This window comes from Mobula hypostoma, chromosome 22 (assembly GCF_963921235.1).
Source record: "Mobula hypostoma chromosome 22, sMobHyp1.1, whole genome shotgun sequence".
Lineage (NCBI taxonomy): Eukaryota > Metazoa > Chordata > Chondrichthyes > Myliobatiformes > Myliobatidae > Mobula > Mobula hypostoma.
In genome coordinates, this window is record NC_086118.1 from 15,161,673 (window position 1) to 15,186,249 (window position 24,577).

The 24,577-nt window shown below is 40.0% G+C and overlaps 1 protein-coding gene across 2 annotated transcripts in view; it reads right to left on the reverse strand.

Annotated features, from left to right (window-relative positions):
• The window catches only part of gas7b (growth arrest-specific 7b), a 526,445-nt gene that overhangs the window by 420,574 nt on the left and 81,294 nt on the right, over positions 1–24,577 (reverse strand). The window contains exon 1 of one of the 2 annotated variants that reach the window (XM_063074232.1): positions 10,360–10,452. The exons of the other annotated variant lie outside the window; for it this stretch is intronic. The gene's annotated coding sequence lies outside the window, so the exon portion shown is untranslated. Of the gene's footprint in view, positions 1–10,359; positions 10,453–24,577 lie in introns of those variants that run through there. 2 annotated transcript variants of the gene reach the window in all.

Genomic DNA, 24,577 nt, shown 5'->3' on the forward strand with positions numbered 1-24,577 from the left:
GAATGCTTTCAGAAGGGCAATTGAATATCAAAATGATATCTTTTTATGTTTAATTGATTTCACTAAAGCATTCGACAAAGTACAATATGAAAAAGTATTTCAAATTCTCACTAAACATTGACGGAAGGGATTAACAACTGCTTCAAAATTTATATTGGAACCAAACGACAGCAGTAAAAGTTGATGACAACATAAGCAGTTGGACTAAGATTCAAAAAGGAGTTAGACAGGGATGCATTGCCTCATCGGAATTATTTAATATCTATAGTGAAATGTTTCTCAGAGAAATAGAAGACCTAGATGGGTTCAAAATTGGAGGTGTTAACATCAACAATATAAGATATGCAGATGATACCACCTAATAGCAAGTGCTGCAGAAGACCTACAAATTCTCCTAGACAAAGTAGTACAAACAAGCGCAGATTTTGGTCTAACCATCAACTGTAAAAAAAACAAATGTATGGTAATATCAAAACAGCAGGATACTCCCAACTGCCAATTGTACATTGGTAACCAAGAGATTAAACAAAAGACCAGCTTTAATTACCTTGGTAGCCTTATATCACAAGATGCTAGAAGTAAAGTAGAAATAAAAAGAAGAATTGCCATTGCCAAAACCAACTTCCAGAAAATGAAACCCATTTTTACCAACAGTCACATTTCTATGATAACAAGGCTTAGGCTACTAAAATGTTACATCTGGTCAATCTTGCTGTGTGCTTCCAAAACATGGACTACAACACCAGAACTCCAAAGAAACTTAGAAGCAACAGAAATGTGGTTTCTTAAAAGAATGCTGAAAATATCATCTAGAGATAGGGTAACTAATGAGACAGTACACCAATGTGCCCATACAAAAAGATCTTTAATGAGAACATTAAATGAGAGGAAACTTAAATTCCAGGCCATGTCATCAGAAAGGGAGAAATAGAATGCCTTACATTACAAGGCCGTATGCCTGGGAAACGCAGAAGAGGAAGGCAAAGAAGAAAATATATGGACACTGTGAAAGAACTAACAGATCTAAGTGTGCGAGATATCATTGACGCTGCATGGGATCATTCCATATGGAAAGCCATGATTGCCCAAGCGTGTAATGCACAAGGCACATGAAGAAGAAGAAGACGACAGCACAATACTGATGTTAGAGATTTTCCTGAAGCTTCTCTCTGTTCTATGAAAATTTAATGAGATTAGGTTATGGGCCAGTAGGTGCCAAACACAGTCCTACATCTCCCACCAATTGCCAAGATTCTAGAAGGATTAAACATCAGCAAATAAATGGACTTTAAAGCAGTAACATTAGTGATCTTGTTTCTCTCCATAATTCAAGGAGACCAAGGCCAGTGCATACACCACCTGTTTTTTCCCCACAATTGAAATTAGTGAAACTTACAAAGAACCACAATTTTTTCAATCCTTACAGTTTGGCATAGCAACAGATCACAGCAGAAGTACAATCTATCTCTTTGTAGAGGTATTAACCAGATCTATGCAACTCAGCATTATTTAAATTACTTTGTTTTTTTGTGTATGAAATTCATCTTAGAGTCACTTTAACAATAACTAAATAACTGGAAAATATCTGGAGAAAATTAACCATTTACATTAGTTTCTGTATAATTTTCAGTCCCATATATCTGATTGGGAAAATGGGATCACCTTGTAAACCACATAGACTCAATGGGCCAAACACTTCTTTCTTTGTTGTATGGAAATAATACATGAAAGTATGGATTCCATTGACTTCATCCTAACCTATCGTTCCCCCCCCCCCCTTATCATTAGCTCTTGTTCAATGCACAACGTAGTCTCGCAAAGCTCTGCAATATTTATCTATCTTCATAACTCACCATTAAACACAGGTGTGCTATGGAGGTATTCATATCTTACTGTTCATGCCTCAGCTGCAGGTGACTACAGACTATATCAAATTTTCTTTACTCAATTCCATTTCTGTCTATAGTCACAAATCCTATTCCATAGCAAGTTCATCCAGTTGTACATCTCCATACATCAAACAACTAGGAATATTGATTTCTTCTTTCAGTGAACAAATTCTCCACTCTGACCTCTTACTTCTTCTCATCTGCCTGTTATGTCACCGACCCCTCCTCCCGCCCTTTCTCCTATTGTCCACTCTCCTCTCTAACAGGTTCCTTCCACCCCTTGACCTTTCCCACCCACCAGGCTTTACCTATCACATTCCAACTAGCCTCCTAACTCTCCCTGCCCCCCACCTTTTTACTCTGGCATCTTCCCACTTTCTTCTCAGTCCTGAAGAAAGGTCTCGGCCCAAAGTGTCGATTGTTTACTCTTTTCTATATATGCTGCCTGAGCTGTTGAATTCCTCACGAGTTCTGAGTGTGTAACTAGGCTAATCAGATTTTTTCCATTTTTTTCCCATTCCTTTAAGGGAGAAATATATTTGCAAATGCTAACTTCACTTAATGCTTTTTTTTAAATGAAAGAAAAGAAAACCACACCACAAACTATTGAGAACACTAGTGTGCTCTATAAAATTAGAGTAAGTCCAATTTCTTAAATACAGCAACAAGGCAAAACACAGAGGGAAGTCAGCACATTTTTGCTGAACTTTAAAGTACTACCAATTCCTAGAATGGCTCTCTTGGGCCCTGTTAAATCAGGCTGTGTTCAGCCCATGAACTATTGCTAAGTATATTCACTTTGCAGGTTATATAAAACCTGCATTGGACAGAGCATTCCACTAATCAAGTGCACATTTCTCAACAGATTTGTAGTAATGTCATCACAATTGTTAATGCTGGCATGAAATCCATGGGGATATCCAATAAAATCTGGAGGCTAAGTTGCCCACACTAAATCACCAATCTCATTATGCTATGGTTTATCACAAACATGAAACAGATGAGAGAATTAAAACATAGCTTGAAATAATTATGATACAAGCAAATAAATGAACGCATTTTAAATGTGTTTGTTTATTCAATTGTCTATTGTGATTCTTGCGTAAGTATATACATCATTGCAGACTTGACTCTGGCTTTTGTAGTGTGACTAACCTTAGGGATTCAGACTTCATGGGCATGATGCCAAGATGTATTCTGTAAATATCCTGACATATGAGTTGCACAGTCCTCTGTTACTTCAGGGGACTCCGTATTATGAGAACCTTTTTACTGAAGACATTATATTGGACCAGAATTCAATTCTAGAATAATTATATGCATTTATCAGTACAGTAGCCAAGTGCCCATGGCTCGTGCAGATACAGGGGGGAGGGGATGTCCAGTAATTAATACTGCACCCTTTAATTTATTAGACTTTTTAAAAAATAAGTGTTGATTGTCACTTACTGACAAAAATCCTGACACTGAAAATTAAATGTTATAAAGTTCTGGCAGGATTTTGATTTTCTAGATTTCAAAAACGTCAATTCTAAAACTTTTGCAATTTTCCTGCATTTCCTTTGTCTCTTGTACTTTTCAAGCCGATCGTTTTCTCCTTGCATTCCTTTCCGCACCTGGTTTGATTCTTAATTCACTCTCAGTCATCAACCTACATTTTAAGATCTTCTGCCAGGGATTTAATTGCCTGAGGAGATCACCTACTCATTGTGCTGTGACCTTAGTACACAGATATACTGCCTCTATCTCAGGTCATTAACAGGTTAGAGCTCAACAATTTTGTGACAGAGTAGTACAACAGCTGAGCTGAAGTTTAAATGGGAGTCTAAATAATGACAGATATTGCCTAAAATAAAGATAGAAAATGCTGGAAATTAAGTGTTCAGTGGCTCAGGCTGCATCTGGGAATAAAGTAATGGACTTGTGTCTCAGGAAATAGGACCAGGGATCGCCTGTAGCAATGCAGATGAAAGACAATGAATGCTATGTCCTCTGCATGCAATGATGATATCAACATGCACTGCACCTGTTAATTAGAAGAAATTGGATTGAATATCAAGATTTGCAACCTTTATTAATGACATGAAAAACAAAAAAAACTACAGATGTTGGACATCTGAAAGCAAAAAGCAAAATGCAAAATGATGGAAAAACCCAAGAGCAGCTGTGGTGAAAGAATGAGTTAACATTTCAGGTCAAAGATCATTCACCTGTTTCCCATTTCTGACAAAGGGCCTTAATCTGAAATGTTCACTCTGTTTCTGTAGTGAGTGCTTCCAACATTTACACAATTGTACAAAGTTTAGAAAGAACCATCTCACACTGAAAGTAGTGAATCATGTACTATTAAAAGTGACATCAAAGGGATATCAATTTTCTATGTTAAATCAGTTTCCTCTGTGAACTTATTGAAATGTTTACCACCTAAGAAATGGGCTATTAATGTAGAACTTAGCTTATCTCTAGGCTGAATTAAATTATTGTCCCCATTCACCTCAGGTTTGATTGCTGCCCCAAGCTTCCCACTGCCATCGATTTCCCCGCCCCCTCCTTGATTTCCTGCTTCCATTTCCATCCCTGTCTCCCTCATTTCCAAGGCAGCATGAGCGATACCTTTAACCAAACTGCATCCATTATCAAGAAACCCCACCATCCAGGTCAAGCCATTTTCTCACTGCTGCCATCAGGAAGGAAGTACAGGAGCCTCAGGTCCCACACCACCAGGTTCAGGAACAGTTATTATCCCTCAGACATCAATCTCCTGAGCCAATGTGGACAAGTTCACTCACCTCAACATTGAAATCGTTCCACAACTTACGGAATCGCTTTCAACAAATCTACATCTCATGTTCTTGATATTTATTGCTTATTTATTTATTATTTTGTTTTTTTTCTCCCTTTTCGTATTTGTAGAATCATTTGCATACTAGTTGTTTATTTGTCTTTGTTGTGTGTGGTTTGTTATTGATTCTATTGAGTTTCTTTGGATTTACTGTGAATGAGCATAAGAAAATGAATCTCAGGGTAGTATATGGTGACATATATGCACTTTGGTAATAAACTTACTCTGAACTTTGATCTTTGACCCATGAATCAGCCGCTGGATGCTCCTGCTATGAGCACCCCAAGTTACGATATAATGGATGCAGTTCACATTCAATATCTCTTAAAATGGAGGAAACCTCAAAATGAATCCTTAAAGCAGCGTGATCCTAACTTGACTGTCTTTGTTGGGTGATACTTGATTTAGCAACACACACAAAAGGCTGGAGGACTCAACAGGTCAAGCAGCATCTAGGCAGTGGAATAAACAGTCGATGTTTCGGGCTGAGACTTGACTTGACATTAGGACAAAACCCATTTAGCAGATCAAAATCCAATCCAATTTTTAGACTTATATGCCCAGCCACAGCAAAATGTGACACCCCTGTATTACCTCGTGTACATTCTTTCTATAATCATTCCTGTACTGAGCAGAGCAGCGCGCCACCTCAGAATCAGACTCCAGTTTAATATCACCGGCATATGTCATGCAAATTGTTGTTTTTGCAGCAGCAATACAATGCAATACATAATAACAGGATAAAAACCTGTGCAAAAATAGAGATAAAGAAGTAGTGAGGTAGATGGCAGAGGGTAAGAAGCTGTTCCTGAATCATTGAGTGTGTGCCTTCACGCTTCTGTACCTCCTTCCTGATGGTAGCAATGAGAACAAGACACGACCTGGGTGGTGGGGATTCTTAACGATGGGCACCACCTTTTTGAGGCATCGCTCCTTGAAGCTGTCCTGGATACTAGGAGGCTAGTGTCCATGATGGAGCTGACTAAGCTTAAACTTGCTGCATCTGAACAATTAACCAGAATATCTGTTGATTAACCTCATTGATCAGAGAGTACATTCAGCACAGGAACTAGGCGGGCCAAAAGTATCATTGTCATTAATTATATGGATTGTTAATTGCCACAATAGCCAAACATCAACTTTTCCAACTGCTTCCAATTAAACATGGCAAGTAATCATCTTAAAAATGAAGTTGAAAATTTTGAAGAGGAAAATGGGCACCAGTCCTAAATGTATTGATGTAAATAAATCCTAGAGGATTACTTGCTATAAAAATTTAGTTATTTTTTTCTTTCTAAAACATGCTCTAGTTTATGTTTAGATGAAAAGGAAATGTAAAATGAAACCTAATCCTACTTGAGAAATGGTTTGGAACATTTCCCTCTGTGCTCATTCTGAGCACATGTTCTCTGCACTGTTCCAGTCCATATTTTGCCTGGTAAGCACAGAGGTCTCAGAAAAAAACCATGTTTTATTGCTTTGTGGATGGTTTTCATTTGCTTTGTGATACACTTGAAGTGCCACATCAATCGAGAAAAGCAATTGCCAATGGGTGAGTGAGTTCATATTCCAGTCTGCACATTGTCAATGGCGGGCACTGGATATCACTAGACACACCACTCATAAAACTGTTAGTATGTTTAAGCTTACAAGGACACTGAAGTAACCTCATGGATTATGAACTGAGAACAGTCCTTAACTGCTCGTTTATGAGTTAAATTTCCCAGATGACTTTAGGGAGACCACCATTTTAGGCAATCATGTGAATCTTTTCCAATGGGCTCATTATTTACAAATGTTACAGATGACAAGTTGGGTCTTTATTCTCTGGAATGGAGAAGGTTGAGGGGGGACTTGATAGAGGTATTTAAAATTATGAGGAGGATAGATAGAGTTGACGTGGATAGGCTTTTTCCATTGAAAGTGGGGGAGATTCAAAAAGAGGACATGAGTTGAGAGTTAAAGGGCAAAAGTTTAGGGGTAACATGAGGGGGAACTTCTTTACTCAGACAGTGGAACGAGCTTCCAGCAGAAGTGGTTGAGGCAGGTTCGATGTTGTCATTTAAAGTTAAAGTGGATAGCTATGTGGACAGGAAAGGAATGGAGAGTTATGGGCTGAGTGCAGGTCGGTGGGTCTAGGTGAGAGTAAGAGTTCGACACAGACAAGAAGGGAGGAGATGGCCTGTTTCCATGCTGTAATGTTTATATGGTTATAACCCCAACTGTTTTCCTTTCACAGAGGCACTTAGTATTCCAGTGAAATCTTTGTCAGCCTATCATTCATCTCTCAGAATCATTAGTTTCCTGCTCTCATGAGCCCTACTAAATCAAGTATAGTACAGAAGTGTCATGGTTAGTACAATGATTTACGGTACAGGTGACTAGGGTTCAATTCCTACCACAGCCTGTACGTTCTCCCCTTAATCACAGGGATTTCTTCCAGGTGCTCTGGTCTTCTCCCACAGTCCAAAGACTTAACGGTTGGTAGGTTAATTAGTCATTGTAAACTATCCTGTGAGTAGGCTAGGATTAAATTGGAGGATTGTTGGTCAGCATGGCTTGAAGGGCTGGAAGGGCCTATTCTACACCGAATCTCAGTAAATAAAATCAAGAAACTCTAGTTGAGATGCTCCACCAGGAGAATGCAGTTTCAACTTCATGTTTCTCATGCAATCATTAAAACTATCCATGTTTATTATACATAAATGAACTTCAGCTCTTAGAATCACATCACTTTTTCACGAAGTTCTTTTCACTTTCTACACTTAAGTTAATTCACTCCCATATCCAGAGAATTTATTCTGAGTTTGCTGTGCTCTGCTACTTTTGCTTGTTTTTTTTATGCCTATCAGAATTTCCAGGCCTTCAACTTAAACCCATTTTGTGAATCCTTTGGATTATATTTATATTCAATAGTTTGGCTATACTGAATTTACGTCTCAATTTTCTGAACCAATTTTAGATATCACCCACATCCGATTTTTTTTTACTCTTATCGCAGAATAATGAATAGTAAAGGGTAATTTAATATTTTTAATTTACAAAGGTTAACCATTACATAGAGATAATTTTGTTCCTACAAATACTAAATCATCTATAATCTAAGAAATGAAAAGCAAAATTTCATGATTAAAGTTTAATTGATTTTACAACAATGATCGTTCTTTTCAGCACATAGAATTATCACAGCTCTTAAGTGCAAAGTTGAAGTAAATAATCAAGCATATTGTATGACAGTTTAGAGTTTCTGTGATAATTCCTGTTACAGTTCTCTAAAGAGTTAAAATAACTACAAATAGAACTCTAAACATTCAATGCCATTGATTTACCTTTATTTTATGGTTGTAATTAGTATTTTTTTCTTTTTCATATTCTTCTCCATCTTCTCCAGCATTCAGGACATCTTCAAGGAGCCATGCCTCAGAAAGGCAGCATCCTTCATTGAGGACCCCATCACCCAGAACATGTCCTCTTCTCATTGCTACCATCAGGAATGAGGTACAAGAGCATGAAGGCACACACTGAATGATGCAGGATCAGCTTCTTCCTCTCTGCTATCAGATTTCTGAACTGACACTGAACCCATGTCACTACTTTCTTTTCCTCTTTTTGCGCTACTTATTTAATTCAACTTTTAAAATATATATCTTACTGTAATTTAGTTTTTTATTATGTATTGCAATGTACTGCAGCTGCATAACAACAAATTTCATGATATAAATTGGTGATATTAAACCTGATTTTTGAAGTCATGATAAATTCTTTGAGAGAAAGCAAGGCAGCCAGAAATAAGCACCTCTCTCAATGCTTGCAAAAAAATCATCTGTTATACTTTTCTGGTCCTCTTTCTCACACCCACATCCACACATCACTCCATCCACCTGCTGTGCCACCAGGAAGCCATGATAAACAGGTTCTAGGTAATGGCAAGGATGTGCATTGCTCAATCTCTACCACTGGATTATTTCAAAAACAAGCTTATTGCTGAGGCAAAATACTAATTATACTCTAAGATCTTGATCAATTTCCAGTGGTCAAGTTTAGAGTTGGACTATAAGAACTGCTTTAGTTTAAGATTCTGACACACATCTCCGTAATCACATATTGATTGTACTCAACCTTAGTATATGGCAAAGCAGTTAAAACACATATGTGTACTTACAATTAGCCAAAAAAACAGATTATAGACAGAAAACATTGTTTAAAAATTTCCAGCCAACACAATGACATTGTGCAGTATTAGCAACCTTACTCATATTTATCAGGAGTTCGAAAACTGGGGCAAGGAGCTACCAAATAAAGGATAAGTGTCAAGCCAAGCCTCTCTTCCCAATATTTGGTAACTCCTTCCAATATTCTAAATAATTTTATGGAAGGAGGAAATTGCAGGGATGGGGTTGTTCACTGATTCCTTGCAGAATCAAGGTGAAAGCTTCATAAGTGTAACATCCTGCCTTGTGATGATAATGCTGAATCTTACCTTGCCTGACCTTAAGAATTACTCAAACATTCAACCCACTTCAAGGATAATTTCGGGTCTAAACGTCAATTTAATTATTTATATATACAACAGTACAACCTTTGATTCAATCAACCTGAATCTCTAGAACTGTTCTTCAGAATTAAGTTCAATTAATATCTGCTGGAGGAACTCAACAGGTTGAGCATCATTGGTAGAGGGAAGGAATTGTCATTGTAGATAATTCCTCGCCCTCACAGATGCTGCTTCGCCTGGTGTGATCCTCCAGATTGTTTATTCCTCCAGATTTGTGTTTTAATTTTAATTACTTTCATTCCTAAATTATTAAAATAGAATCATTACCCACACAAAACTGTAATATGTCCCAAAGCAGCTCCATCCAGCTATACACCTCATAATGAGACTTCATTTTACCTGACAAAGTGATTGATGGTCCAAATGATAGAAATAGTATTGGACAATATCTACCAAACATTATGAAATGAACTGCCAAAAATTTGAACGGTTCAAAAAGAAAGAAATATCATTTAAAATATGGATTTTAGAATAGAGGTCAAGCACTATTTTTTCAGCAAATATATTTTTGGAATAAATTATTCAGGAATAACACTGGTGTGGAAAACGTATGACTTCAAATTGATGACAAATCAAATACTGCAATAGATACAACTTCAAATGTTATCTCCATCTGTACTACCAGACAGTGTTCAATGCAAAACACTCACCTACTAACAACGTCTGTAGGAATACCTCAGCATTTCCCTCACACTTATCTGCACACCCATCTGTCACAGCTCGTGCAATTCAGTCATCAATTACAACAAGTGCATCACTCATACACATAATGAGACACATTGAAGAAACCCTTGCTTGTTTCTTGCGAGAAAATGTGGTGCACATCCAGGGCCAGACACAGAAAACCTGCAGCTCAGACACAGCTTCAGTGCATTATTGAAGATGATGGCACCTTCAAACATAATCCTCCTTCTCCTTTGTCCCACAGACTCTTCTGATTTACAAACTTCATTTAGCATACCCCTCTCACTTCCACTCCTCTCTTCAACATAACCCTATCAAAAATGATTCATGCAATACAAAAGATCAAGGAAACAAAGATGAATGTACGCTGTCATCACAATGACACTCACAGTTCGGATCCCAGCGCATCATAGGGGATAAACCCGAGGAGAGATCTGTACATGCAGGATATTAGCTGTGACCGGACTGCTTAAATTCAGGAGAAAATGTAGACCAGAGGGAAATTGTAGTAGAGATGTCAGCTTCCTGTGCACAATGAGGGCTTTAATATAGCAGCCTACAGGGGGTGATTGTATAATAAGTGCTTCAGAAATATACCAGAACTGATTTATTCAATGCCAATAGGCACAAGTTCCTAACAGCCTGGTCCAGCCATGTTAACACCTCAGCCAAGAAAGTCTTTACTTACTGAGGTTAAAAAAAATCTGGCATGCGCCGTCAACTCTTACCAATTTTTATAAATGTACTATGAAAAGCATTCTATCTGATGCATAATGGCTTAGTACGACAACTGCTCTGCATGCGACCGCAAGAAACTGCAGAGATTTGTGGACACTGCTCAGCACATCGCGGGATCCAGCTCTTCCATCTATGGAATCTTTCTTTACTTCCTGCTGCCTCACTAAAGCAGCCAGCGTAATCAAAGACTCCAACAGGAAAAAGGAGCAAAAGCTTGAAAGCATGTCCCACAGCTTCTATCCTATCATCAGACTCTTGAACAGACTTCTTGTATGATACTATGGACTCCCGAACTTACACCTCAATGTGATCCTGCAATTCATTGTTTACCTGCACTATACTTTCTCTGCAGATTTTACACTTTGTTATTGTCTTATCTTGTTCTGCCTCAATGTACTGTGTAATAATTTCATCTGCATGAACAGTATGCAAGTTTTTCACTGTACGTATCTTGGTACACGTCACAATAATAAACCAATATACTCATACTGGTATTCTCTGGAGCTTATTGTACCCAATAAGAAAGTGGCAGGTATATCTACAGCAGGAGTTCGACACCTCTAGGTTGGGAACCCGCAACCTATGGGAAATTAATGTGATCAATCATCATGCAGTATCTCAGCTTCCATTGCAGTTTAAGCTGAAGTGCCCAAATCAAGTCGAGTTTACTGTCATCTGTACAAGTGCACATATGCACAGGTGTAATGAAAAACTTACTTGCTGCAGCATCACTGGCATATCACATTAGAGGCACAACACACAGTATAAAGATATAAATTAAATAGAGTTGATATAGAAATTATGCAAGAATTGTGGAGGAAAGAATACTATTAGAACCAAAAATTAAACTAAGTTCTTTGTAGTTCTGAATTTTCTAGAGAATTCAGTTTGTCATTATCATGGCAATTGAAAATATGTAAAGGTACTTAACCATGAGAATGACCAGGGTATTTGCACCACTCCCTAGACCATGGATCGGTTGTCCTTTCAAAGAAAGATTTGAAAGGAATGGAGGGAGAATGGGTTACAAATCAAAATTAGTGAAGGGATAGGTTGCTTTGCAGGCCGAGTTGAGCTAGACTGTCAACTGGTGCACCCCAAGTTCAAGCCTGGAGTTTGGGGTTCCCTAATCAGCTAACTGAGTGGTCAATACTGAAGACTGGAGCCTGAGGGTTGACTGGAAGTCAGAAGCTGATGGCTGGTGGCTGAAGCATGCATACTAAAGGCTGGAGGCCTGTTCTGGGTTGAAGGATTGTCCCTGTGTATGGGTGGGTGGGAGGGAGGGAGGGAGGGAGAGGGGAAGGGAGAAAAGGTGCTTGTTTTGTTGCCAATGTTTGCTTGCTTGTTGTGTTGTGTTGTTCTGCCGAGCATCATCAGCATGCTACATTGGTCCCGGAATGTGTGCCGACATTTACAGCTGCCCCCAGCACATCCCTAGCTCGTGTTGGTTGTTAATGCAAATTATGCATTTCACTAAATCTGAATATGAATCTAAATCCAAAAGTGCTTCCTTTTATTGTTGTAAGTACGTTGTTATCTGAACTAGGACTTATCAAGCCCAAAGCTCCTCACCCTCTGAAAATCAGCAAAGTTCCACCAGCCCTACCATAGTAAATGGCGGAGGACTCTACAGAAGCATCTATACTAAAATTTTGTTCGAGGAAGATCAGTAGATGTTTTGCTGTTCTTTTGTCATGGTTGTTAAAGCGATTTTTGGGTTTAGGACATATACATTTAGTAATTGACTTTGGCTACCAGTCTTCACATCTGAATATGGATTGTGGATTTAATTTGAAGTGCAGCTCTGAACAATGGGTTCCTAAAAGTTGTGAATCCCAGACCAGACAATGCTGATTAAAATTCATTTGGATGCCTGTGGTGGGGAGGTGAATCAAGAGGTGTGAAGGTTGTATGTAGTTTCAAAGGAAGCATTGTCCATACATTGTAAATATGGAGTTGTCCTTTGATGTTTGGCACGTAAAATATCGAGCCCCAAGCTGGGCCAGCCAGACCTTTCGACCAAAAGCATCTCCATATGATGCCTGCTACACCTTGTTTTGATGAATAAAGAAGCTGCTTTGTATCTACCAGTAATTTTCTTTGGTGACTTCATTCACACAACAACAGGGACTGGAGACAATATTGATTTGTTGTATATTTTTATTCATCATCGATATCAAATGACACTGTGATAGTTATTTTCATTGAAAATTAAGAAGAGAACATTTGAAGAATGAGTGATTTGTACTCATTTCAGTGAAAGAACAATGTTTGTTCTCTTAAAATGATTTCCAAAGATTCTCTTATTTTCCCTCTCCTTCCCCACGCCTCTTGCTCTGTAGTTGCTTACAAGAGCCTATCCTCCATGATAGCGAGGCCGTGCAGTGTACACCCAGACACAATGAATCCTGAGATCACCTCTGCTGCATTATAAACATAAACCCCACACTCACTGGTCCACCACATCACCCACATCACCCACCAGCTCCGAAAACTTCACAAAGCATTCATTTCCCTGAATTCATGCTGGATTTTCTGAAAAATTTTACGGTGTTGTTGAGTCACAGTCTAATTATACACATTAACAATTTGTCAGCAGGAGATGCTATGCCAACTGCTCAGTTGTGTTTTCTTCTGTATCCAGAAACTTCCTGATTACTGAGGACTCTTTTAATCCCAACTCTGTCTCCAATACTTGTTACATAGCTGTACCCCCACCCCCTCATTCTCCCTATCGTGCTGGAAGAGAATCATAATCACAGGACCCTGGGGGGGGCAACAGGGTTTTGGTGAAACTTTGAAGTGAAATCCTTTTGCTGCACTTCTCCAGAAGATGCAAATTGCCACAAGGTCTGTTCAAGCCATATGGTATCCTTTCCCAAACAGAACAGTAAATCATTCAGGAATAAATCTGCAAGTCAAAGTGGAGGTTGTTGGCTGGGGCTGGGATCTTTCTTACTGCTAAATGCTGGGTTTGTTGTGTAGTCTAACATATGGTATCAGCTACATCATTGAAGTCCAGTCTGTCCACCTTGACATTAAAGCAGAATTGCTATTCAGTGATATAACATTCAATCCTCCTTGTCTACTTCCAGTGTGCAAAGCATTATGCCCACTAGCGCTATTGCCACTGTCGTGACCAGCAGGCCAGCAGGCAAGACAAATATGCATCTGTGCATCAGCTGCAAATCACCAGTTGCAGTGACAGTAAGTCACCAAGCTTGATGGCCAGATGCCCAGATGCTTGGTGAAATGCTGAACTTCAGGCTAAGACACACTTAGTGGCCACTTTATTAGGTACCACTGAGCGCATGTCCATGGACTTCAGCTGCTGTTCGTCATCCACTTCAAGGTCTGACGTGTTGTGTGATCAGAGGTGCTGTTTTGCACGCCACTGTTGAAATGTGTGGTATACGAGTTTCTGTCACATTTCTGTTAGCTTGAATATAACAGTTTGACCATTATCCTCTGACCTCTCTCATTAAACTAGGTGTTTTCATCCACAGAACTGCTGATTACCGGATTTTTTTTTTTTGTTTTTCACACCATTTTCTAAACTCTAGACAGTGCTTTGTGTGAAAATCCCAGGAGATCAACAGTTTCTGAGAGACTCAAACCACCCGATCTGGCACCAACAGTCATTTCATGGTCAAAGTCACCTAGATCACATTTGTCCCCCATGGTGATGTTTAATCTGAACAACAACTGAACCTTTGCACCACGTCCGCATGCTTTTTTGCATTGAGTTGCTGCTACATAAAAAGCTGATTTGATAATTGCATTAATGAGCATGTGCATAGGTGTACCGAATAAAGTGGTCACTGAGTGTTTGTTTCAAAGATTACAAAACAGCATGGGGAAAAAAGGTATATCAAGAATGCTCCTCTAAACGATACTGCATGGGCGGCATTTATCTGTGCACGATCAAATTAGTAAATGATAATTTGAGCAATAGTTATAGGGCGTTCTCATTTCAAGCAATGATCAGTAGTTGAAATGGAGGTTGTGACTGAGTGACTTTCCTGCAATCTGAAACAAACAATTAGGTGTGGCAACAGGAAGATGAGAATTTCCTGGGTGGATGCATTAGGATACATTGAATATCATTCTAACTGGTTAATTACTTTTAATATCCTCTGAAAATGGTTCGATGCATTCTAGCTAATGCCAAGTTTATATAGAATGCCACTGCCATTATCTGAGGCCAGTATATCTTGTCATAGGCAATTTCAATACTCAATTTAAATTCTGGGTTCAAGTCCCACTCCGGTGATAAAATTCCTGTTACGCCTTTCAATGAAGTATTCAGAAGTGCCAATGTTTTGATGTGACATTAATCTGAGGCCTCATCTATTCTTTCAGTTGATCATAAAATATCCCACAGCACCATTTCAAAGAGTTATTACCATGCTTCTGTCAAACATATATTTCTTTGTCAATACACCTAGAAAACAATCTGGCCACTATCACACTGCTCTTTGTGGGAGTTTGTTGGAGCACACTGTCAGACATGTTCACAACATTAAAACAGCGAGTACACATAAAAATTTACTCCTCTGGCTTAAAAGTTTGGGATTTTCCAAAAGAGATTAAAATGTAAATCTACATCTCTCTTCTTTGTACAAAATTCTGAAGATCGTTCCAGCAGAAAACACAAATAATCAGATGCACTGGAGATTTTGTGAAGACAAGCTTAGTCAGTTTACAGTTATCATTTATTTACAATGAGAGTTCATTATACTGCTAGCAATTTTTCCAATTTTCAGTTACTCTACTTCTCTAATCCACCAACATGCAAACACTTTGGAGAGAAAGTAAATGGTTAAAGTGCCAGTAAGCACTTGACCACATACTAGTTGCCACTGGGATTTCAGAGACAGCTTTCTGAGCCTATGGGTTAACAGATGCTGCAGCCAGGTATGCATTGGGGCACATTAATCTGACTTACATTCTAACTGTCTCATTTGTACAGCTTAGTACTGTCTAGTGAAATATAATCAATAATAATCTATGGTTCAAGTAGTACAAAAGATGAATTGTCCAGAGAAGACAATTCTCTGAATCAATTGGAGAGGCAACTTTATCAAACTTCAATTCTATTAAACCTGCTTTGGAAGATTTTGTCTGCTTTATTTCAATTGTTAATATTTGCTGGGTTATTCAATAATATTCTTTTTTGAGGTCAATTCCCATATCTGATTCAGCTAACTTTATTGCTGGTTCCCAAATGTCCTCCTTCTCCTTGGACAATTTTTCAATTGATGGTCATCCCAGATTGCTATTGTCTAGGGAAGCCCCATGATTTAAACTCAGTGATGCTATACATTTACAAGTTGGGATAGCATGTGGCTGGAATGGGAACCTATGGTTGGTGGCATATTTTGGTGACAGAGGTGGCAGGTTTGAAAGGTGCTGTCAAATTAGCCTAAATGAGCAAATGCATTATATTTTGTGGAAAATATACAATGCAGCCACTTGGGCCAGTAGCGGAAGATAGAATGGAAGATTAATTCAATGAAAAGTATGATCAATTATATTATTTTGCATTTGACTACAGTAATGTTCTTGGGTCCGAAATTGTACAGACCAATGGAGATTTTCATTGCAATCTGCATTTGCGTGTTATAGACGGTACCCTAAGATTGTTATAGCTGAGAGTGTTAATGGGGACAAGCTCCCACTACCTATTAAATGCTCCCAATGGTGTGCGCATCAAATAGCCAAGTCCAGCTCCTGGGCTTCACATCTGGCTTGGCTACTAAGCCCAGCAGAACCATTTCTACCAACAGGAGAAGGTGGGTGACTGGCACTTCAAAACCAGTCACTTCAGGCAAATGAGGCTCATCAGTCATGGTTGGCAGCTCATCAAGGAGAAGCAAAACTCTGATCTCAAACTTCCACTGCCTTGTGTCTATACCCACTCATGGGGAAGGCTTCGAGAGTAAACCCTGAGGGAAAAATCCAGAGCCGGCATCCCTAAGGCAGACCTACATTGAGTTCAATGTTGACCGGCAACTCCTGCAACACTGTTAGTACCAAACTGCATCAGTCTCTGCTGTTCCTTTGGGTTGATCAGGTGCATGGGGAGGCTTGCTACATGGGTGACAGGATGCCCTCCATATTGTACTGGCCAGGCTTACATAATGAGACAGCTAGGATACAGTATCCATTGTTGACTCTGACTGATGGAGGCCATCAGATGGTGGAAAGGCACTGAAGTATCAGGAGACGATTCACTCTTTAGAGAATACTATGCTTCTGAACAGTTACTGTTGCCACAAAATTTATGTGCTTAGTCCAACTGAGATTCTCATCAACAGTGATCCTCATAATTATGATCAGAATAATCAGTTGAGATCAAATGTAAAAAAAAGTTCTATCATTTCCATGAACACTGCATTATTTTATCAAGATGCAAAAGTTGATTTCCTGAAGCTATGATACTTTAGAAATTAAATATGACAGCAGCACCATTGTTGAACATCAGTCCTGTTATGCCTCCAAATTTATTTTACATTAAGTGTTACATTTGGCCCTTGTTGAAGACATATCTGCTTTTTCTGGTGATATTTATCCAGTGATACCTAGATTTTAGGCTGGAGATAAATTCAGGATCACATAATGGGTGGGGATCAGGAGCCTTGAGAGAATGGAAATCATAAGACCAGGGAAACTCGAGATTGGGAGGCAGGACAAACTGAAGGTTGGGATGCCAGGGAGATTGGAAATTGGGGTGGTTGGAGAAATTGCACTCTTTATTTCTATAACTCTTCACAAGGAGTGTATCTGCTTCCTCCTGTCAACAGGCATTGTGCATCAAATCACAGTGGCGGTGCGCAAAATGCCAAAAGAAAGGGCATCTGCCAAGGGTGAGCAGTGAAACAAACACAGATAGAAATTAGCAGGTATGACATTGTGGTCATAACTGTGTTGTAGTTGAAGGAAGGTCACAGCTTTGAGCCTAACATCCAAAGATTCATATCAGTTCACAGGATAAGCAAGTGAGGTTGCTTTATTGATTAAAAAAAAATGAAATCAAACCCCTAGAAAGAAATGACATAGGATCAGAAGATGTAGAATCCTTATTGGTAGAGTTACAAAATTGTAAGAGCGAAAAGATCCTGATGGAACTTGTACACAGACTGCCAAACAGTAGCCAGGAAATGGCGTACAAATCAAAATGTGTCATACAACAGGCATGTAAAAAGGCCAATGTTACAATGATTATGGGGGATTTCAACAAGCAGGAAGACTGGGAAAATTATTTTGGTGTTGGATCCAACAGGAGGAATTTGGAGAACGCCTTTGAGATGGCTTTTTGGAGCAGCTTGCGGATGAGATCACTTGGAAAAAGGCATTTCTGGATTTGATGTTGCACAATGAAACAGATTTGATTAAGGGGCTTAAGGTAAAGGAACCCTTAGGAGGCAGTGATCATAATATGATAAGAGTTTACCCTGCAGTTTGAGAGGAAGAAACTAAAATCAGATGTATTGGCATGACAGTGAATTAAAGGGAACTACAGAAACAGGAGAGAGGAGTTGACCAAAATTGGTAGTAAGGGGACACTTGTAAGGATGATGGCAGAGCAGCAATGGCTGGAGTTTCCAGCAGTAATTAGGAAAATGCAGAATTGATTCATCACAAACAAGTATCAGCATTCTAAACAGAGAATGAAGCAACCATTGCTGACAAGGGAAAACAAAGACAGCACACAAGCAAAAGATGGGGCATATAATATAGCAAAAAATAGTGAGAAGCTAAAGGATCTGGCAAGCTTTTTAAACCAACAGAAGACGACAAAAAATAAGCCATAAAGAGCAAAAAGATGAATAATGAAGGAAAGCTAACTAATAGGCAACACTCACAACACGCTGGAGGAACTCAGCAGGTCGGGCAGCATCCATGGAAACGATCAGTCAACGTTTCAGGTCGGAACTCTTTGTCAGGACTAAGGAGGGAAGGGGCAGAGGTCCTATAAAGAAGGTGGAGGGAGGGCGGGAAGGAGAAGGCTGGTAGGTTCCAGGTGAAAAACCAGTAAGGAGAAAGGTAAAGGGGTGGGGGAGGTGATAGGCAGGAAGGGTGAAGAAGGAATAGGGGAAAACACAATGGGTAGTAGAAGGAGGCAGAACCATGAGGGAGGTGATAGGCAGCTGGGGGAGGGGGCAGAGTGAAATAGGGATAGGGGAAGGGAGGGGGAGGGAATTACCAGAAGTTGGGGAATTCAATGTTCATACCAAGGGGCTGGAGACTACCTAGACAGTATATGAGGTGTTGCTCCTCCAACCTGAGTTTAGCCTCATCATGGCAGTAGAGGAGGCCACGTATGGACATATCCAAATGCGAATGTGAAGCAGAGTTGAAGTGGGTGGCAACTGGGAGATCCTATCTGTTGTGGCGGACGGAGCGGAAGTGTTCAACGAAGCGGTCCAATCTGCGTCGGGTTTCAGCGATGTAGAGGAGGCCGCACTGGGAGCACCGGATGACCCCAACAGACTCACAAATGAAGTGTTGCCTCACCTGGAAGGATTGTTTGGGGCCCTGAATGGTGGCAAGAGAGGAGGTGTAGGGACAGGTGTAGCACTTATGCTTACAGGGATAAGTGCCGGGTGGGAGATCCGTAGGGAGGGACATGTGGATCAGGGAATCACGGAGGGAACGATCCCTGCGGAAAGCAGAGAGGGGTGGAGAGGGAAAGATCTGCTTAGTGGTGGGGTCCTGTTGAAGGTGGCGGAAGTTGCAGAGGATAATGTGCTGGATCCGGAGGCTGGTGGGGTGGTAGGTGAGGACAAGGGGAACTCTGTCCCTGTTGTGGTGGTGGGAGGATGGGATGAGGGCCGAAGTGCGGGAAATGGAGGAGATGCGGGTGAGGGCATCATTGATGATGGCAGAAGGGAAACCATGATCCTTAAAGAAAGAGGACATTTGAGATGTCCTGGAATGGAAAGCCTCATCCTGGGAGCAGATGCGGCGGAGACGAAGAACTGGGAATAGGAAATGGCATTTTTGCATGTGGCAGGGCGGGAAGAGGTATAGTCGAGGTAGTAATGAGAGTCAGTCGGCAAACGAAGTCCTGACTTCAGTCCTGACGAAGGGTTCCGAAACGTTGACTGATTGTTTCCACGGATGCTGCCCGACCTGCTGAGTTCCTCCAGCTTGTATTGCTTTGACCCCAGCATCTGCAAAGCTGAGTAATAATATACCAAAGGTTTCGACAGAGATACTAAGAAAAAGGAACATAAGAGTAGACATTGAACTGCTGGAAAATAATGCTGGAGAGGTAATAATATGGAACAAAGAAATGGTAGGTGAACTGAATAAATATTTTGCATCATCCGCAACGGCGGAAGACTCAAGCAACGTGCCAGAAATTCGAGTGTGTCATGGGCAGAAGTGAATATAGTTGCTATTACCAAGGAGAAGGTGCTTGAGAAGCTGAAGAGTCTGAAGGTAGAAAAGTCACCTGAACCATATGAACTACATCCTAGGGTTCAGAAAGAGGTATCTTTAGTAATTGTGATTAACAGATTGTGGAGGCATTAGCTGCAATCTTTCAAGAATCATTAGATTCTGGAATGGATCCAGAAGTCTGGAAAAATGCAAATGTCACTCCACTCTTTAAGAAGGGAGTGAGACAAAGACAGGGCATTATAGCACACAATGGAGGAACTCAGCATATCATGCAGCATTTATGAAGGCGAATAAGCAGTCAGTATTTTGGGCCAAGACCATTCATCAGAAATATCAACTAACTATTCCCATCCATAGATGCTACTTGATCTGCTGAGTTCCTCCCATATTTTGTGTCTATTGTTCAATATTTCAAGCAGCTGCACAACCTCTTATGCTCATATCAGCAAACTAGACCAGTTAGCCCGACTTCAGTGGCTGTCCAGACGTTAGAGAATATTATAAAGGATGGGTTTTCAGGGTACTTGAAGGCACACAATAAAATAGGCCAAAGTTAGCATGATTTCCTTAAGGGGAAATATTGTCTGACAATTCTGTTGGAATTATTTGAAGAAATAATATGCAGAATAGACAAAGATGAGTCAGTGGATTTGTTTACTTGGATTTTCAAAAGACTTTCAACAGGATGCCACACATGAGGCTGCTGAGTAAGATAAGAACCCAAGGTATTACAGGAAGGATACTAGCATGGACAGATGATTGGCTGACTGGCAGAAGACAGAGTGGGAATAACGGGGGCTTTTTATGTGGATGGCTGGTTACTAGTTCTGTTCCTCAGCGATCAGTGTGAGGCCAGTACATTTCATGTTATATGTCAATGATCTGGATAACAGAATTTAAAAACGCAAACATGAGGAAATCTGCAGATGCTGGAACTTCAAGCAACACACATAAAAGTTGCTGGTGAATGCAGCAGGCCAGGCAGCATCTCTAGGAAGAGGTACAGTCGACGTTTCGGGCCGAGACCCTTCGTCAGGACGTGACGAAGGGTCTCAGCCCGAAACGTCGACTGTACCTCTTCCTAGAGATGCAGCCTGCAACTTTTATGTGTGTTGCTCGGATGACAGATTTGATGGTTTTGTGGCCAAGTTTGTGGATGATACAAAGATAGGTAGAGGGGCAGGTAGTGTTGAGGAAGCAGAGAGTCTGGAGATGGTTTTCTATGTTTCTATGAACAGACAGATTTGGAGAATAAGCAATGAAATGGCAGATGGAATGTTGTGTAGGGAAGTGTTTGGTCATGAACTTTGGCAGAAAGAATAAAGGCATAAGCTGTTTCCTAACCAGGAGCAAATATAGGAATCCAAGTTTTACAAGAATTATCTCAGGAATGAAATGATTAGGCTACACTCATGTACATTCGATGCCTTCTGCTGCTGTAGCCTATCAATGATGTGTTGTTCATTCAGAGATGCTCTTCTGCACACCACTGTTGTGTGAGTTACTGTTGCTTTTCATCAACTTGAACCAGCCTGGTCATCTTCCTCTGACTTCTCTCATTAACAAGATATTTTCACCTGCAGAGCCGCCACTCACTGGACTTTTTTTTGCTTATCGCCTCATTCTCTGTAAACTGCAAAGACTGTTGTGCATGAAAATCCCACCAGGAGATCAGCAGTTTCTCAGCTACCCAAACCAAAGAAAAAGCATTTCAGGATGAATATTGTCATTGGGTGTACTTAAGGCAGTGATTGATAGGTATCTGGGTAGCCAGGACATCAAAGGTTATGGTGAGAAGGCAGAGGAGTGGGACTAAATGAGAGAATGGATCAGCTCATGATAAAATGGCAGAGCAGACTCGATGGGCCGAATGGCTGACTTCTGCTCCTTTGTCTTATGGTCTTATATTGTATACATTTCTTGGACATTAAAATGGACCTTTGAACCAACCAATGTGGCAACAACAATCATTCCATGATCAAAGTTACTTGGGTCACATTTCTCCCCATTTTGATGTTTGGTCTGAACAACAACTGAACCTCTTCATCGCGTCTGCATTCTTTTAGGCATTGAGTTCCTGCCACATGATTGGCTGATTAGATATTAGCATTAACAAGAGGGTGTACAGTTGCACCTAAAAAAATGTCCACCAAATGTATGAGGAGTGTTCGAAGCTCTGAGCCTGTACTCGATGGAATTTAGAACAATGAGTTTGGATCTCATTGAAATCCTCCGAATATTTAAAGTCTTAGACAAAATGGATGAGGAGAAAATGTTTCTTAAAATGGGAGAGTCTACCACCAGAGGGCACAGCCTCAGAATAGAAAGATGTTCCTTTACAAAAGAGATGAGAAGGAATTTCTTTTGCCAGAGGGTGCGGAATATGTGGAATTCATTACCACAAATGGTTGTGGTGATCAAGTGATGGCATATATTTAGCACTGAGCTTGATAGGTTCATGATTAGTAAGGAGGGATCAAAGGAGAGAAAGCAGGAGAAAGGGGTTGAGAGGGAAAATAAATCAGCTATGTTTAAATGGTGGAGCAGATTCGATGGACTGAATGGCCTGATTCTTATGTCTTATGGTCTAAGATCCAAGCTATATAATGAAAGGCGAGTCAAGAAAGGCACTGTGACCACTCAAGCCTCTGCATAGAAAAGGCTGTGAATACAGTTGTTACAATGCTAATCACTGGTGGGCCATTGGAAGGCCTGGTGCAGTATTGTAGTATTGGCACCAGTCTTGAATTCTACGCACCCAAAGATATTGTTGCATACTGACAGGCCATATTCGAGCACAGACCAGAGAAACTAGTATTTCTGATCGCAGTATCAGCCTACTTCTACTTTTTAATGTTTGAACAAGGTAAAGTCATGTCCTGTGTGTGTAAACATATAATCCTCTATTCTCAGTTAAGGGTTCTGTCATAGTTCAGTGTAAAATAGGAAATATCTGGAAAATTGTCTCTGCTTTAGATGGAGGAAACATCACACATAGACAACATGACTGAAGTTGTATATGCATACAAATAAGAATCTATTCTTAGGATCCAAAGTAGCACACTTTATATAAAAAGCTTGCATTTACATGATATAAATTAAAGTCCACAGTCTTCCAATAAAATACATTTTTGCTGCTTTTATCTTATTGCAGCTACTTAAAATGTTCACTGCTGTACCTCAGAATGAGAATTAATGAAAAGTGAAGGTACAATGCTGTCAGTTTTTCCTTTGATCTTTTCCACCTGACTTGAAGCAAAGTAACTTCAATGTGTTGTAAATATGTCAAAAATGTACATGCACATTCACTAAATAAATGAATGAATGAATTTAAAGACGAGAAAGAAATAATCCATAGCTTGAAGCCAGAACAAAACCAGTCTAGACTGAGGTTTAGCGTGAGCAAGATTGGAAGAAGAGCTGAAAGCAGCATTTTCCTTCTGTTAAAATCAAACTTCAAAGTCAATCTGTTATCAATATATGTCACTATACACAACCCCTAGATTCCTTTTCTTGCAGGCATACTCAATAAATTCAAAAACCATAATAGAATCAATGAAAGACTGCACCAACAGGGCAGACAACCAGAGTGCTAGAGAGAGCAAACTGTGCAATACAAGAAGAAAGTAAAAACAAAATAAATAACAATAATAAATAACCAATAAATATCTAGAACACAAGATGAAGAGTCACTGAAAGTGAGTCCATAGATTGAGCAAACAGTTTAGTGAAGGGACAAGGGTAGTTGAGTGAAGTAATTACCTCTGGTACAGGAGGCTGACTGTTGAGAGGTAATAATTGTTTCTTAACCTGGTGGTGCGAGTCCTGAGGCTCCTGTACCTTTTCCCTAAAGGCAGCAGCAAGAAGAGAGGATGACCTGGGTGGAGGGTCCCTGATGATGGATGCTACTTTCCTGCGACAATATTTTGTGTCAATGTACTCAATGGTGGGTAGGGCTTTACCCGCGATGGACTGGGCCATATGTACTACTTTTAGTAAGATTTTCTGTTGAAATGCATTGGTGTTTCCACACCAGGCGGTGATGAAGCTAGTCAATATAGTCCTAGTACACATCAACAGAGGTTTGTCAAAGATGCTATGCTAAATTTGCAAACTCCTAAGGAAGTAGTAGCAATGCTGTGTTTTCTTTGTAATTACACTTACATGCTGGGCCCAAGACAGGTCCTCTGAAACAATAACACCGAATAATTTAAAGTTGCTGACCCACTCCACCTCTGATCCCCTGATGAGGACTGGCTCGTGGACCTGTGGTTTCCTCCTCCTGAAGTCAATAATCAGCTCCTGGGTCTTGCTGACATTCAGCATAAGGTTGTTGTTGTGGCAACACTCAGCTAGATTTTCAGTCTCCTTCCTATATGCTCATTCATCACACTTTTCAGTCGGCCTACAACAGTGGTGTCATCAGCATACTTAAATATGGCATTGGAACTGTGCTTG